Genomic DNA, 16,745 nt, shown 5'->3' with positions numbered 1-16,745 from the left:
GCTTTGCTACTCACTCCAAGTCTTGGAAAATAGGACTTTTGAATCAGCTGTTTCCATTAATGGATTGTACACACATATACATCAGAAGAGAAAGGACTCCCTTAGGCAGAAATTTTCCAATGACTACCCCATGTTGAGGCTCCATATGAACTCTATACATGAATATTGAACTATGTTTCCCCATTATAGGATCAGAGGAGGGAAAAACACTTTCTTCATTCCGAATTTTCTTTTATATGACCATGACATACTGGATAGAGAGTTGTCTTCAAAGCCAAGATCTGGGTTCAAGTTGAACCACTGACACATAATGGCCTTATAAGCCTATGAAAGTCACTTCTTTAATCAATATTTTAAGAAACTCTCTAAGACAGAGGCTCTTAATTTTTTTTTCGATGCCATGGACCCCTTTGGCAGTCTGGTGAATCTTATGGACCTCTTTCTCAGAAGAATATATTTAAATGAAATACACAAGATCAAAAATCAAAATAATTACATTGAAATATAGTTATCAAAATATATTTAGAAATCATTTTCAAAGACCCTAACTTAAGAAAAGAGGATGCAGGCAAGGAAGTCATTGCCTAACAACCAAAGAACCTTTAATAGTCAAAGAAGACATAGCTTTCATCTCATAGTCTAACAAATAATGCTTAGAATGATGACTTTTGATCATCATGAAGAGGTGAAATTATATACATTAAACTTTTTTTCAAAGAAAAAGGACATTTATAATAGATTGTAGGTAGATTTCCATTAAATTAGTCAAGTTTTAATAATAATGTTTAAAGTTGCTAAAATTTAAAAAATAATGTCATTTTGTTTATCTCGAAATTTTGCTTTTATGGGACACTTATTTGTACCATTTAGCCTAATCCAAACATCAAAAAAACTGAATTTGGGGATCCTTAATGGATTCTAGATTTAGAAGTAGAAATGACCTTACAGGAAATGAAGACCTGGAAGTTTTAAACACCTTTCCTAAGGTCACATAGATAATAAATTGCAAAGCATAGGCCCTTTGATTCCAAGTCCTGTGACTTGTGCCAGAGGCTGCAACATGAACTCATTCATTCATTCATTCATTCATTCATTCATTCATTCATTCATTCAACAAGTACCAACTAACTTTCAGAAACTATACTCAGGGCTCATTAAGTCCCCTTGGATTTGAGGTCAAGAGGATAAAAAGTTTCAGTGTCAAAATGTATCAATGTGGTGTGAATAGTGCTAGCTTAATCAGCTGGATCAATTAATAGATTGGAAGGGCCAGATGTTGTGTATGATTCAGAATTGGGGCCAAACCAAGGCATTACAAGATCTGAGAGGAGAGTACCAAGAGTCATGGTCCAGGATTTGGGTTACAAGGGTTTGGTAATGCGTAAATGATATGGAGTAAAGCTAGATGAAAAATTATCTCAATAATGTACTCAAGTAAGAATCACAAATTACTCTGCTTGTTTTTAGACCAGATCCACCTTATAGTTTCTTCTAAAATTTCATCACCTAGAAACTTCCTGCTTCCATCACCCTCACCTTTCTTGAGGCCAAAATCTGAATCCTTTGTAGCATCTCAAATTGTCCAGTGATGTCAAAGAAATGGATCGCTGGTTCAATGATTGAGAGCTGGTCATCAAGTCCAACCATCTCAATTAATAGGTGAGGAAATTGAAGGAAGGGTAAGTGAGTTTCCCAAAGTCACATATGTGATAGGTTTCAGAAGAAGGATATGCACCTCTCAATTCAGAGCCAGTATTTCTCTAGTTCTGATAAAACTGTCAAACCAGAGTACATCTTATGGCAGGCCTGATCATGTTTTAAATATATATAGGCCTTCAAGACAAGAAGTAGTTATAGGTGAGCTCTCACAACTTCACAAGAAAGGAGTCTTTAAGGTTCCATCCCTTTCACTTATCTCACCCCTCTCAATGTATATGAATTACCTCTAGATGATTGTACTATAAAAAAAGAAAGAAAAAACATCTATGCATATCAGGTAAGGATAGCATTCTAAGAACCTCCTAAGTAAGGTTATAAAAGTAAAATGAGAATAACAGTTTAAAAGAGATAAATTTCCAAGTTCTACCTTCTCACTCATATACAAGAAAATGCAGAAGGAAGAAGTGCTTTTTAAAAATTTCTATTTAGTTAGTTTTTTGCTTCTGATACTAATGTGAAGAACACTGTTCAATATTCACATACAGAATTCACTTGGGACAGCCTTTCCTGCAGTATCAACATGGGATGGTCATTGGAAAATTTCTGCCTGAGGGAGTCCTTTTCCTGTCTGACACAAGTGCACACTCTATTAATGAATACTTTTCATAATAAGAACCAAGGGAAATCCTGGCTTGGAGTTTCCTTGAGAAAAAGAATGGATTCTGACTATTTTCCTTATACTAAATCAGGTTTGTCTTACTTCCAGAAATTTTTTTCTGTGAAAATCCAAATTTACAAAACTAGTCAATCAAGATGAATTTTATTCATGTTACAAAATTATTTACCCAACTTCCTATTAACAGTAAGCTATCTCTATTTGTTTAGTATACTAATTCATTTACAAAAATCAATTTACTTAAAACTTTTAGTTTATATACATGGTATATCTATGTATGTGCAGACTATTCACAAGCCAGTGAAATGAGTTCAGGTTCATGACTAAATACTTTGATGAGAAAGGAGTGACCAAATACAATGATTTGTTCATGACCTCACCATCTACCCTGAAGCTAAACATTTCTATGTGTATTATTTCCATCTATTAAAATTGAAGAACCATTTCACTTTGGTATTTATATTCCTAGGATTTAGCATACCTTGATCCCACGTGACTTTTTCCATTTAATGTACAGTTGAAAACTTCCCTAAATTGTTTTTTTTTTCCTCCTCCAAAAGAATGGGAACTCCTTGAGAGCAGGATTGTCTTATTCTTCTATTTCTATCCCCAGCCCTTAGCAGAATGCTTTGCCCATAGTAGGTGTTTAATAAATGTTCCATTAATTAATTAAATCTATATCCTAACCTTGAATTTCAAGAGATACTGTCTCCTGGTGAGTGATGGCATCAGTGACTTCAGGTGGGTGGGAAGGGAATCACCCCATCTAGAAAAGAGTTGTTTGGTTATCACCCTTGCTCCATTTCACAGAAATGTCCTAGCCTTTTATCTTTCCAGGGAAAAGTCCAGGAAGGATTTTAGGCTGGAGAAAATGTATTAATATTTAGAGAGAAACAAAAAAGTTTTTTGTAATGTGTTTCCATAGTATGACAAAAGACCTTGAAGGGATCTTAGACATGGTATAAAATCTCCAATTAAAGTTGACACATCATATACTTCATATGCCATTAGATTGATATAACTAACAAAAAAGGCCTATTTTTTTTGCCTTTTTTGTATCCCAAGCACTTAATACAATGCCTGATACATTGCATTTTGCTGTTGTTTAGTCATTTTTCAGTTGTGTCCAATTCTTTGTGACCCTTTTGGTGTTTTCTTGGCAGAGATACTGGAGTGGTTTGCCATTTCCTTCTCCAGCTCATTTTGAAATTAGAAAACTGAGGTAAACAGGGTTAAGTGACTTTTCCAGGGTCACACAGTTAGTAAATATCTGGGTCTGAAATTGAACTCAGGAGGAAAGGTCTTCCTGACTCTTGTTCTAGCACTCTATCCATTGTGCTGCATTGTAAATTATTAAGAAATATTTGTTGACTGACTAAATGACTTCTAGGAATATATGTTCAGGTGGAAAGCAAAGGAAATGGGAGAGCTAATTTCCCACCCCTCCGTACTCTGATTATGGGTAAAGTAGAAGGCAAAATCATTTATCAAGAAGAAAGAGAAAGCCACGTAAAGAGGAGGAACAAAAATTGTACAAGACCTCTCCCTAGTTTACTTGCGCTTCATGTTTTCTGGTCTGGAAGCTTACCTTTATATACCTGGAAGAAGACATTTAGAGTATGCAGTAAGCTTGGTACTCTGATGCACAATTCCAGAGGACTGTTTAAGGATACTACCAAAATCCTGACAGTGAGATGATGGACCCAAACTGCAAAATGCCACATGTATTTTTGGATACATCAATTATACTGATTTAATTTGCTTGGCTGTCCTTATTCATTACAAGGATTATGTAATTATATTTTTTCCACTGGGAAAAAAGGGAATTAATAATAAATTTGCTAGCAAAAAAAGGAGGAAAGAAAAGGGAGTCGTTGAAACTTTTTTTCATTCTTAGAAGGAAAAAGAAGAAAGTTCAAAATGAAAAATGGGTAAGGAAATAGTTCTCTGGGGAGTCAAGATGGTGGAGTAGAAACAGGACCTCTGTGCAGCTCCAACTCCCACCACCTCCAATTCACGTAAAAGGGAACTCTGAACAAACTTTGTTGCTGCAGAACCCACAAAATGACACAGAGAAGCTAACCTCCTGCTGAGGACAGCCTAGCAGGCTGGCAGGAATTGGCCAGCTCAGCACTCTGGGAGCCGAGCCCAGGCCCAAGAGAGCCAGAGGTTTTAGCCCCAGGGCGGACCTGACCAGCCTCCAGCCAGAGGGACTTCAGATCACCAGCAGCTGTGGCCATTTCCGGAATTAACAACACATAGATGTGAACGACAAAGTGAGAGGTCAATGCAGTACAGAATTTGGAACCCAGTAAGTGGGAGTGCATCAGCTTTGGCCCCTGGGGTGAGAACCCACTGAAGCACCGCCACACAGCCTCCACCACGTGGCAGCTTCAGCTCCTGGCCTGCAGATAGTAGGGGGACCAAGCGACCAGTTGGAGGGATATTCGCTCCTGCTTTAACCTGCTTGGATCTGGATTGTGGTCTAGAGTGGAGGTCCTGGGGTGTGTGGCCAGCTTGCCAGAGTGTGTGGAGGCTTCAGAGAGAGCACCCAACTAATATCTTTGGCAGCTGAGAAAACCCCAGCATTTGGAACGAAGCTCCCCTGTCTGGTGGCAGAGTCCTACTGTAGCAAAAAGCCCAGGGGTCAAGTGACTGGGGGGCAATATGGCCAGGCAAAGGAAGCAAAGCAAACAGAAGAATCCAACATTAAACTCCTTTTTTGGAGACAAAAAGGAGCAAAGCATGGAACAGGAGGAAGATAGTGAAGTCAGAACAAAAGCTTCCAAGAAAAATACAAGCTGGTTACAGGCCATAGAGGACCTTAAGAAGAAGATAAGAGAAGTGGAGGAAAAATTGGGAAGAGAAATGAGAATTATACAAGAAAATTATGAAATGAGAGTCAACAGCCTGACTGAGGAAAATAATACCTTAAAAAATAGACTAACTCAAATGGCAAAAGAGGCTCAAAAAGCCAATGAGGAGAAGAATGCCTTAAAAAACTGAATTTGCCAGATGGAAAAAGAATCTCAAAAGCTTACTGAGGAGAATCATTACTTAAGAATTAGATTGGAGCAAATGGAAGCTAATGACTTTATGAGAAATCAAGATGCTGTTAAACAGATCCAAACAAATGAAAGAATAGAAGGCAATGTGAAATATCTCATGGGAAAAACCACTGACCTGGAAAATAGATCCAGGAGAGATAATTTAAAAATTATTGGACTACCTGAAAGCCATGATCAAGGTAAGAACCTAGAAATCATCCTCCAGGAAGTTCTTAAAGAAAACTGTCCTGATGTTTTAGAACCAGAGGGCAAAATAGAGGTTGAAAGAATCTACCGATCACCTCCTGAAAAAGATCCCAAAAAGAGAACTCCTAGGAATATTATAGCCATGCTCCAAAATTCCCAGATCAAGGAGAGAATATAACAAGCAGCCAGAAAGAAACAATTTGAATATTGTGGAAACACAATCAGGATAACCCAGGATCTGGCAGCTTCTACACTGAGGGATCAAAGGGCTTGGAATATGATATTCCAGAGGTCAAAGGAGCTGGGATTAAAACCAAGAGTCACCTACCCAGCAAAACTGAGTATGATGTTTCAGGGGAAAATATGGTCATTCAGTGGAATAGAGGACTTTCAAGCATTCTTGATGAAAAAACCAGAGTTGAATAGAAAATTTGACATTCAGATACAAGAAGCAAGAGAAGCATGAGAAGGTAAACAGGTAAAAAGAAATCATAAGGAACTTATGAAAGTTGAATTATTTACATTCCTACATGGAAAAATGATAATTGTAACTGATGAAACTTTTCTCAGTATGAAAATAGTTGAAGGGATTATATATATATATATATATATGTCTATATTGCAGGATATATGCACATATGAATACACAGGTGATTGTGTATACATATATGTTTACAGGTATACATAGATAGAGGGCACAGGACCAATTTAATAGGAAGGGATGATACTTAAAAGGTGAAATTAAGAGGTGAGAGAGGAATATAATGAGAGGAGATGGGGAGAGACAGAATGGTGTAAACTATCTCATATAGAAGAGGCAAGACAACATGGTTACAATGGAGGGGAAGAATAGGAAGGCAAAAGGGAATGGGTCAACCTTATTCTCATTGAATTTGGGTTGGGGAGGGAATGACATACACACTAAATAGGGTATATCACCCTACAGGAGAGTAGGGGGGAAGGGGATGAGAGGGGGGATGATGGAAGGGAGGGCAGGCTGGGGGAGGGGAGGGAAATTGGAAGCACCCACTTTTGAAAAGGTACGGGATCAAAGTAGAGAATAGAACAAGTGGGAGGTGGGATAGTAGGGAGGGAAATATAGTGAGTCTTTTACAATATATCTACCCTGGTAATGTTTTGCATTAGCTACACATGTACAACCTATACTGGATTGCTTATCTTTCCAGTAAGTGTGCGTGACAAGGGAGGAAGGGAATGAATATGGAATTCAAAGTTTTAAAATCAAATGTTTAAAATATATATGTATACATACTATTATTAATATAGTATTAATTACTATTCATATAATAAATTATTATTAATAATATTTTAAATTATCAATTACTATTTTAATTAATACTTATTAGTTTATTAATTATTAATTCATGTATAGGTTGTACATAATTATTCATCTACCTATCTATCTATCCATCTAGCTCTCTATCTATCTCTTGGTCAGTCATTCTGTATAGAGTTCAAATCTGGCCTTAGACACTTAACACAAAAACTAGCCGTGTGACCTTGGGCAAGTCACTTAACCCCAATTGCCCCTCCAAAAAGCAAAAAAGAAAAAAAATTGTGATAATCAAAGTCAGCATCTTTTATTTCCCCATCTGCCATTTTTTGTCTTGCTTAAGTGGTCTGATTTGGTTTCTTGCAATTTTTATCAGTGTCTATATTGTCATATTTAGCCTTTCTTCTAATCCAATGTTGATTTTGATCTTTAATTAGTCAGTCATCAGACTACGCAGAGATAAGTGATTCCACAATCCCCAAATAAATCATTATGTATTTCGTAAGATATCATCAATTTTATTCATTTTTGCACTAGTATTTGTTAACCATGTCTAACATCTTCTGACTGTTCTGGAAGAACAACTTCATGATATATAGGCATGAGGCTTCAGAGTGATCTACAAACCTCTGTGCTCTATCATTTCTCAAACCTGTCACATTTTACAATAGTTTTCCTATCCTTTCCTGGGTGTGCATTTATATTACCAAGTATCAAAAGACATATTAACTGGGTGTGTACAATATTCGTAAGTTCTTTGTAGAATTTCTCTACTTTTTTAGATTTTGTGACAGATTTTGGTAACTAAGCTCCAATTATCTTAATGTAATTCATCTTGCTAGAACTTATTATAAACATTGCAAGGTGATACCAATTAGTTTCTCAAGAAACTTTAGTGTTGCTGTTGGCTTTGTGTATACAATGAAAGCAATTCTGCAATTCTTTATTTTCTTCTTGAAGCAAAACCTATTAGCTGCCTTTCCAATTAGCTACAGCAACTTTATATCTTCTGATTTTGTTTATAGCAAGAATGCCAATACTGGTGCAGCTCAGCTCTTCTAGCAATATATCAGCTTGTTGGGTTTTAGACAAAGACCTCACATTCAGAGCACAAACAATTAAGTTAATGTGTATAGATTGCTCAAAAATGGCTTCCTCATCACTGTGGAAGTTGAAGAGGATATATAGGAATAAGGGTCTTTTGTATTTTCTTTTTATTATTGGATTGACATACTTCATCACCTAGTAGCCAGTCCATTTTTATTTATTTCTCCCATAACAACTTATGTGCTCCTCTTGTAATGGTTAGACTGGTCCTCTGGCAGCAAACTCAGGCTGTTGCTATGACCATACTCTAAGCCTGTCCAGTATGGCAAAAATTGTTAGAGTCTGTGATGAGCTAGCAGAGCCTTTGAGGACCTAAGGTTACATCAATATGTTGATTCGCTGTCCCAGTAATATTTTGTGGAGGATATGATTACTAACAGAATGTCAGCATCACATAGAGTACAGAGAGATGGCTTCAAAGGTAGCTAGGTGTTACAATGGATACAGGGCTGGTCCTGGAGTCAGGAAAATCTGAGTTCAAATCTGGCCCCTTAGTAGATGTGTGACCCTGGGCAAGTCATTTAACTCCTGCCTTATTTCCTTAACTGAAAAATTGGGATGATAATAACACCTACCTTCCAGGGTTGTTGCAAGATAATATTTGTAAAGCACTTAGCAGAGTACCTGGCACACAGTAACCACACTCAAAAGTCTTTTGAGAAGACAAAGACACAGAGCCCAGAAAGGGAGAATGTCTTAAGAAGCCACTAGCAGTCCAACTTGATTTGAGCAAAAGACGTATGTAAAGGAGTGGAGGAAGCTTTGGCCAGTGGCTTAAACAACTGGAGTAAGAACACCAATGTCATAAAAGATTTCTGTCTCTGGAAAGAAAACCTAAAGAAGACAACTTCCTTTATTGATACCGTGTGCTATTTCTCCATAGTTTCCCCTAATTATGTCTTCATTACAGTTTTCCCTCACTCCCCACCCCAAACCTGATCCTCCTCTAACCTCTATTCCATGACTCTTGCCTAGACAGCTGGTCTCATTGGCATTGGTCAGCTTTGTGCCTTAATGCCAATACACCATTCTATCTTTGGGTCTGAAGTCAGATGTCTTGTGATACAGCCATGTGGTCTTTCAAGCACATCTTTCCTTTTACTTTTATTTAGATCACGACTAAAATTCTATCCTTTGGAGTTAGTCCCATTTCCATAGCGGGAAACTGAGGATGCATGCAATAAATCGAAGTCAGATTATAGAGGAGCTTGAACACCAGAATAAAAGGATGGGATTTGCATATATTTTCTCAATTATTATTTTTGGAATGGATAAATAAATGCTTTTCTCAGCTAGAATAGAAGGAACCAGAGAAACCTTTTGAGCAAGGGAGCTGCGATTAAGAGTCCTGTAGGAAGCTTAATCTGGTGGCAATGTAGGTAATGAATTGGAAGAGAGAAAACTATAGGGTAGGACAATGACTTAGGAGGCTATAGCAGTAACCTAGGCATAAAGGAATGAAGGCCTGAATTGTTGTGGTGGTAGTGAGAATAGAAAAGTAGGGACAATTTCAAGAGATATTTGACAGGTAGAATTAATGGAAATCGATGATTAATTAGATAAGGAAGTTGAAATATAGGAAGGAGGTAGGACAGTACAGTTGGAGGAAAGAACCAGATTTGGAATGAGAGGACCTGGGTTCAAATGCTAGCTCTGTCCCTTACTCCCTATGTGACTTTGGAGTGACTTCTCTTGGCTTCAGTTTCCTTATCTGTAAAAAATACAATGAGAGTGGGTGAACCAGATGTCTTCTGGGGTGCCTACTAGCTCTGGATCTATGATGTTATGAGTCAAAGATAACACAGAGGATTCAAGTCAGGGTCACTAGTAAAATGGTGTTCTGTTAGCAATAATGTGGAAGATATGGAAACATGTAATTAATTAGGAAGAGATGATGAGCTGGGATTTATATATGTTGAGTTTGAGATGTCACCTGGACATCCACATTTAAATGTATAACAATAAAATATATGTGAAGTTTCAGAGGACTGGCATTAAGCATGTTTCCCTCCTCTTGGAACGGTGGTGGTGGACCCTAACTGCAGAACAAACCATAGGTTGCTAGATTTGGCCAATGTCTTGGTTTGTTTTGCTTAGCTATTGTCTTCTGTAATAATAATGTAATAATGTATAATGTAATAATAATAATGTAATCATAGGATTCTATGTAGATATAGAGAAGAAGTGATGGTCTTTGGCACAACATATAAAAACCTGTCAAAATATTTATTTAAAGAAGAAATAAAATAAATAAGGAGGAAAAGAAATGTAGGACAGGAATTCTGGAGAAAGGTTGGGGATTGAGATATAATTTGAGTAGTATCAGATAGACCTCTCTATATTTAATTTAATTATAACATATAAACATATAATTAATGACACAATCGATTAATAATATAACTAATATATGAATATACAATTTTATTCAAAATCATAGGAATCAATAAGATCAGTGGAGAATATGTAGAAAAAAAGAAAGAGAAGAACCTAGGTAAGGAACTACACATAGAGAGGAGTTAAAGAAACGAGGTATGGAGAAAAATTTCTCAATAAAAGTAGAAGAATTAAGGTTGTGCTGTTCCATAGACTTTCAAGAAGTAGAGAGTAGAAGCAGTATGGCATAATAGATAAAGGAACAGCTTCAAAATCAGGAAGACCTAAGTTCAAGTCCCACTTCTGATGCATGTTGACTGTGTGATGCAGGGCCAGTCACTCAACCTCTCAATGCTCCAGGAAGCCTTTTAAGACAGAGGTTCTTAACCTGCAGTCCATAACCTTAAAAAAACAACCACTATACTTTAACATAATTGGTTTTCACAGTAATCCTTAGTAATTAATTTTATACATTTAAAAACATTATTTTGAGGAGTCCATAGGCTTCACGAAACTGCTAAAGGGGAACCAAAATGTTTGTGAACCCCTACTTTAAGACTATGAACTTCAAAGCACATGCTGATCTGCATTGTTAGAGGGAATTTTCTCATCAGATGTTTCCTTTATCAATGGAGTGACAGCTCCAGGCGAAAAACAAAAATAAAAAAGAGGTAGGTGGACAACAGTGTGAGATGTGAGACAGAAATGAAAGAGAAGAAGGAATGAGCAAAGACACTGAGTCTGGCAATCATTGATAATTTTTATGAAAGTAAATTGAGAAGGGTCATGATGACTTAGATTTTAAGTGCAAGGAATTAAGGATGAAAAGGTGGAGAAATCAAGTATGGACTGCCTTTGAGAAGTTGTACAGAGAAATAATGAGATGAGATCTCAAGGATTAAAGAAAGGCATTTTCGGTGGGGGGAGATTGAGGGTTTCTTTTTCCTTTTTTTTGTATTTTCTTAGGGACAAAATCTATCTGAATATATTTTCAATAACCGATTAATACTATATGCTATATATAAAATATGTGACATAATATGTTAACATATAATAACACTTTAAAGTTTGAGAAATGGTTTTCCTACATTATTCCATTTGAACCCTGCATGACCCAGTGAGGTAGGTACTACCTCACAGAATTTTACACCAGTGTTTTACAGATGAGGAAACCAGGCAGAGGCTTCTTTGGCTGGAGAATTGACTGGAGCCAGTTCTCAAAAACTGGTTGCTGAATTTTCAGTGTGAACATTTTCACCTTGCAAATCATCAAATCCTACAAATTAGTGCTTTGTTGTTTGCTGATTTTCTAGACTTAAGAAAATGATAGAGAAAATAATAATATAGATAAAACTTAAAAGCATGTCATGTACTTTTTTTTTTTCCCAGAGAGGTTGTCATTAAATATTTGCCAGCACAGCCCTCAAACAAAGGATCAGAGAGGTTGTGTGGGCTCAAAGCTAATAAGCATCAGTGGTGGCAGATGGATAAGGTTTTCCTGACTTCACATTCATAATTTGACCCACTACCCCATGGTGTCTCTCTTTGTACGTAAATGGGAAGGAACAAGTAGAGTGGGAAAAAGTGATGGAGTAAGAGTCTGGGAGAGGTGAGAATTAGAGAAATCGAGAGCCTTGGAAAAAAGGAGGAACACCTTAGAAACAATAATAAAAAAAATAACAGAAACATTTAATAAAACAAAAACTAGAATCTAGGAAATGAAGACCGATTGGATATTCCACAACCTGGAAACACGTTTGAACATAAGATCTGAGTAGGCATCATATCTAAACCAGTGCAGGCAACTTGAGATGACCTAAGAGCTCTGTTCCCTTATTAACTAAGTGCCCTGAGAGAGAGAGAGCTCCCAAAAGGAGTTTGGGTAGATATAGAACAGGAGAAGAGCTTCCCAGGTAGCCAGGTGTACACAGGGGCACTTGAAAGATTCTGGATGCTAGATTGGTCAGCGAGACCAAGAAATAATCTCAAAGTAAGGTAGGACTCACTACAATAACTCAATACCTGAAATTGCCTTCCTAAAAATGCTTTGTGCCCAACAGTCTTGCTATTGAGAAGTACGTGTGAGGTAAAGGTAAAAGATTATAGTCCCTAAGAAAGAGCCTGTAACTCTATGGGTGGCCCACATATGAGTTAAGTGAATCACATGACCCTTATATCAGAAGTCAGCAAAAAGTCAGTCTTTTTCCTGATCTTATGATAAAACACACAGGAGGCAGCAGGTAAGCTGGAGGTGAGAAGAGAAAATGTTCACACAAGAAAACTGTGGGTTTAGATATCTCTGCTTTCACCTCCTTGCATTATCTACCTCTTAGGAGGGGACATCTGCTTCGAGGTGTACTAAGTGAAGTCTACATGTGAAGATTGTCTATGAACAGCTTATCACTTTGTTAAGCTACTAACACAAACACAATATTAACCAGTAGTGTTATTGACTGCTTAAAAATATCTTGTTTCATTAACAGAAGTATGATGTCCACATCATAGAGGGTAATAATTCTGCTGTAATTTGCTATAGTAATTATGTTGAGCCCTGGGCACCACAGAGGAGGGATACTGGGGAACTGTCTAGAGGTGGGTCAACAAGGGACAAAATGCATGACATTCAAAGACTGGTTGAAGGAACTGGGGGTAGTTTTGCCTGACTAAGAGAATAATTAATGTAAACATGACAACTTCCTTTAGATAATTGATGGGCAATGACATGGAAGAGATATTGAACTTGTTTTGCTAATCTTCAAAAGGTTCTTAGTCATAGCAGTTCTCAGTTTTCTAATCTGTAGACTAGGAGGGTTGGTCTACGGTCTGTGAAGACTTTTTCATTTCTAAAAGTCTGTGATTCCAAGTGACAAGAAGGCAGAGTTCAATATAACAAACTTTTTAGTATCTAAATATATAACTATTCTAAAAGGGAGCAAATTAGCCAATGAATTTCTGAGTAAATGTTTATGTGACACTGATATTAATCATAGAGCTACTTTGGATAGTTTGTTATTTATGGAGCCTTTCTGTCTTTGGTCTCTTTTCTATGGTCCTGCCAATCTGACCTCTTCATTCCTCCATCTTTTATCTCTTTGCCTTTGTAATGACTGCTCCCCATTCTTGGAATGTACTTTCTCTTCCCTTATGTCTTGAGAATCAGTTCAAGCTTCAACATGAAGGCAATCTTGATCCCCCTCCAACTGCTAGTACCCTCTCTTCCTAGCTACCATGTATTTATTTTATACTTATTTTAAAGCTAACCTTCACATAATGTTGACACACAGCCTTTTACTCATGTATTTGAGGTAATTCAGAACTCTATAGTGTAGGCCCTGTTGTCCTTGACCTTTTGAGGAGCAATCCGCACCACACAAAGTTCATTCTGTGCCAGTGACTCCCATTCTAGACTGCATCACTCTTTCACTGGGAAAAGTTGTTCCTTTTCTGCTCTCAATCAGAAAAACAAGTGACAACCTCTGTTTTAGTATCCCTAGCACATTGCATACTGCTTCCTACATAATAGAACCTTAATAAATGTTTATTGATTGGGGCAGAGGGTATGAACAGCTTAGTGACTTTTCTTGTATATTTCTAAATTATTTCCTAAATAATTTTTGTCTTTGTTGATAAACTAATCCAGTAGGCCTGTATAACAGGAGAGACCAGAATCTATGAATTGCAGAAATCAAGAAGTAAAAGTTAGATGTTGTCAGAGAAATTGGAGGGGGGGAGTAAAAAAGATTAATCCAGTAGCTTCAGTAGTCAGAGAGAAAACAGCACATTAACTGGCCAGATGGTATGAGATGACTCTGTCATAAAAGACTCCAAAGTCAGTAGTAATGGGAAGCTAAGGCTATCTCTGTAAGTAGAGGATAAAGGAAGTATAACCAAGTAAAATGCAGGAAACCATGGGATCATAACATCATAGCTCCAGAGTGGAGCAGACCTTACAGGTGATCTAGTATGGCCCCCTTACTTTACAGGTATGGGAAGCAAGACCCAAAGGGGTTAATGCTCGCCCAAGATCACACAATAAGTAATTGACTGATATGGGATTGGTACCCAGGTCTTCTCATTCTAGATTCAAAATTATTTGCACTATACCAAACTGATGTGGTTGTCTTGAACCTGAGTATAAGGTTAAGAAGAACTGAACAAAAAGAGCCTTTTTTCTTAGTGACCAGGAAAGCTGAACTATGGTCAAAACCAAACAGAGAACCAGGAAATAAAGCTGAATGCTATTGCAAAGCTTTATTATGATGTCAAACTACACCATGATGAACTTCAGGAAGATTGTTTGGCTATAATTAACTACTGGCATATTAAAGTTAAAAATGTGAACTGAAAATATGTAGCCTGGAGAAGGGAAGATTCAGGGAGGATGAGTTATTGGTCTTGAAGCATTTGGAAAGCTGTCACATGGAAGAAGGATTAGACCTGCTCTGTTTGGCTCCAAAAGGCAGATCCAGGAGCAACAAACAAATATTGTAGAGCAGAAGGGTCAAACTCAGAGCCCATAGGCATATATGCCTATGCACAAAACTAAGTGCAGGCCTGTATCAGTTTAAAATGTGAGTGGGAAATGTTTAACAGAATTAAAAAAAAACCAGACACACAACATAGATAATGTTAATTGGTTGTTTTCTAAGTCACTATGTAGCCTGCCAGGATCAGTTTTCATTGAATTTGATGCTGCTGTTATAGAGACAAATTTAGATGATGTCTGGAAAAACTTCCTGACAATGAGAGTGGTCTGTAAATAAAATGGAAAACCTTGAACTTTTCTCACTAAAGGCCTTCTAGTCTCTAGAAGATACTTATTCAGTAGAGGATGTAAGGATTCCTTCTGGAGAATAGGGTCTCTTCAAACTCTGAATATTATGATTCTGGACTTCAAAGGTCTTTTTTTAGACCCAAGTCCTATTAACCTATGAGGATCATGACTCTTTGAAGGAGAACGCATGAGCTCTTAGATGGTAGTAGCTGAATTTTCCAACAGTAAGATGCTCAAAGAGTCCTGTATTTATTGGACTTTGGATCTGTTGCACTACCAGAAATTAGGGTTTTGCTCCTCAGTAATAATAGTGATGGGTCTCAGTCTAAAAAATGAAGCTTTATGCTGCACTAAAGCCTGTGAGCCAAGAACTTCCAGTTATCTAGGCTCAAAACCTCATTCATTTTTTTTTACCTTCCCTTCATCATGTAAATAGTAACTATTTCTCTTTTGGCCAGCAACCCTGAGTGTCCTTCCTTCCAAGTTTTATTTGTATTTTTTTTTAATTAAAGGCCATCCCTTGCCTCACTTCTTAAAGAAGCCTATTCGCTGAATGGGCGTTACCTCACTCAACATGAGAACTTGAAAAGCCCTTTTAAAGACCAGCATCTTCCATTGCATCCTGGGTCATCTCCCATTCCATCTGATGGATATCTGACTCTCTGGAGGAGAAAATGACCTTGCACAACCCTCCCTCACTCAAAGTCAATTTCAAGTCTTGTCATGATCTCCCTGATGTCATAGTCCTCTTCTAGAACTAAGGACAGACACACCACCACAACTACAACGTCTACGTCTTCCTCATCTGATCAGTTGCCAAAAACTCTTGATTCTACTTCTATAACATCTTTCAAATCCATTTTTCCTTGATTCACTGATACCATGAAAATTAGGCTCTTAATCCCTTTAGCCCATACTATTGTAACTCTTTTAACTGGCCTCCCTGTCACCAGTCCCTCCACTTTCCAACCCACTCCTCATAATGTTTTCTGATTGACAGGCAAGGAGAACGAACCATCATGAGACTTCACCTAGGGGAGAGGTGATGAGGTCCTAAGGAGTGGTGGGAGCTGTGTGCATGGAGATTTGGCAATATGAGGGATGAGGGAGAGGGAGGAATTCAGAATATTGCTAAGGCTATGAACTTATGAGGCTGGAATGAAAGTAGTGCCTTTAACAGAAAACTTTTTTTTTGGACAAACTACTGCCTTGCCATTCTTCTTCAAAATTGTTCTCAAGAAAGTGATTTTTTAAACCCCCGAAGTGAGATTTTCCATTTATCCCTGATAAAATTGATCATGTTAGACTTGGTCCAATGTTTCAATCAGTTGAGATCTTTTTGAGCCCTGACTCTGTCCTCCAATGTCTTAGCTGCCCCTCTATGTCATCTTCAAATTTTATAAGCCTACCCTCTTTGCTTTCATGTAGTTTATCTCCTTTGAAATAATAATCATGGCTGCTAGTAGATGGTCTTTGGGGCCTTTGAAAATATCAGTAGCATAGCTCGAGGCAGATTCTTATTTTCGTTAGTAATGACATGTGAAATAGGATATGTGTGGTCCCTGCAAATGCCAGCAAAGGGTTAAATTCAAGATTTAGCAAATAGCA

Source organism: Petaurus breviceps, unplaced genomic scaffold, assembly GCF_028583685.1.
Source record: "Petaurus breviceps papuanus isolate PSGF00001 unplaced genomic scaffold, PetGlider_PUasm1.0 90604, whole genome shotgun sequence".
In the NCBI taxonomy this organism is placed as follows: Eukaryota; Metazoa; Chordata; class Mammalia; order Diprotodontia; family Petauridae; genus Petaurus; species Petaurus breviceps.
This window is presented reverse-complemented; position numbering follows the sequence as displayed.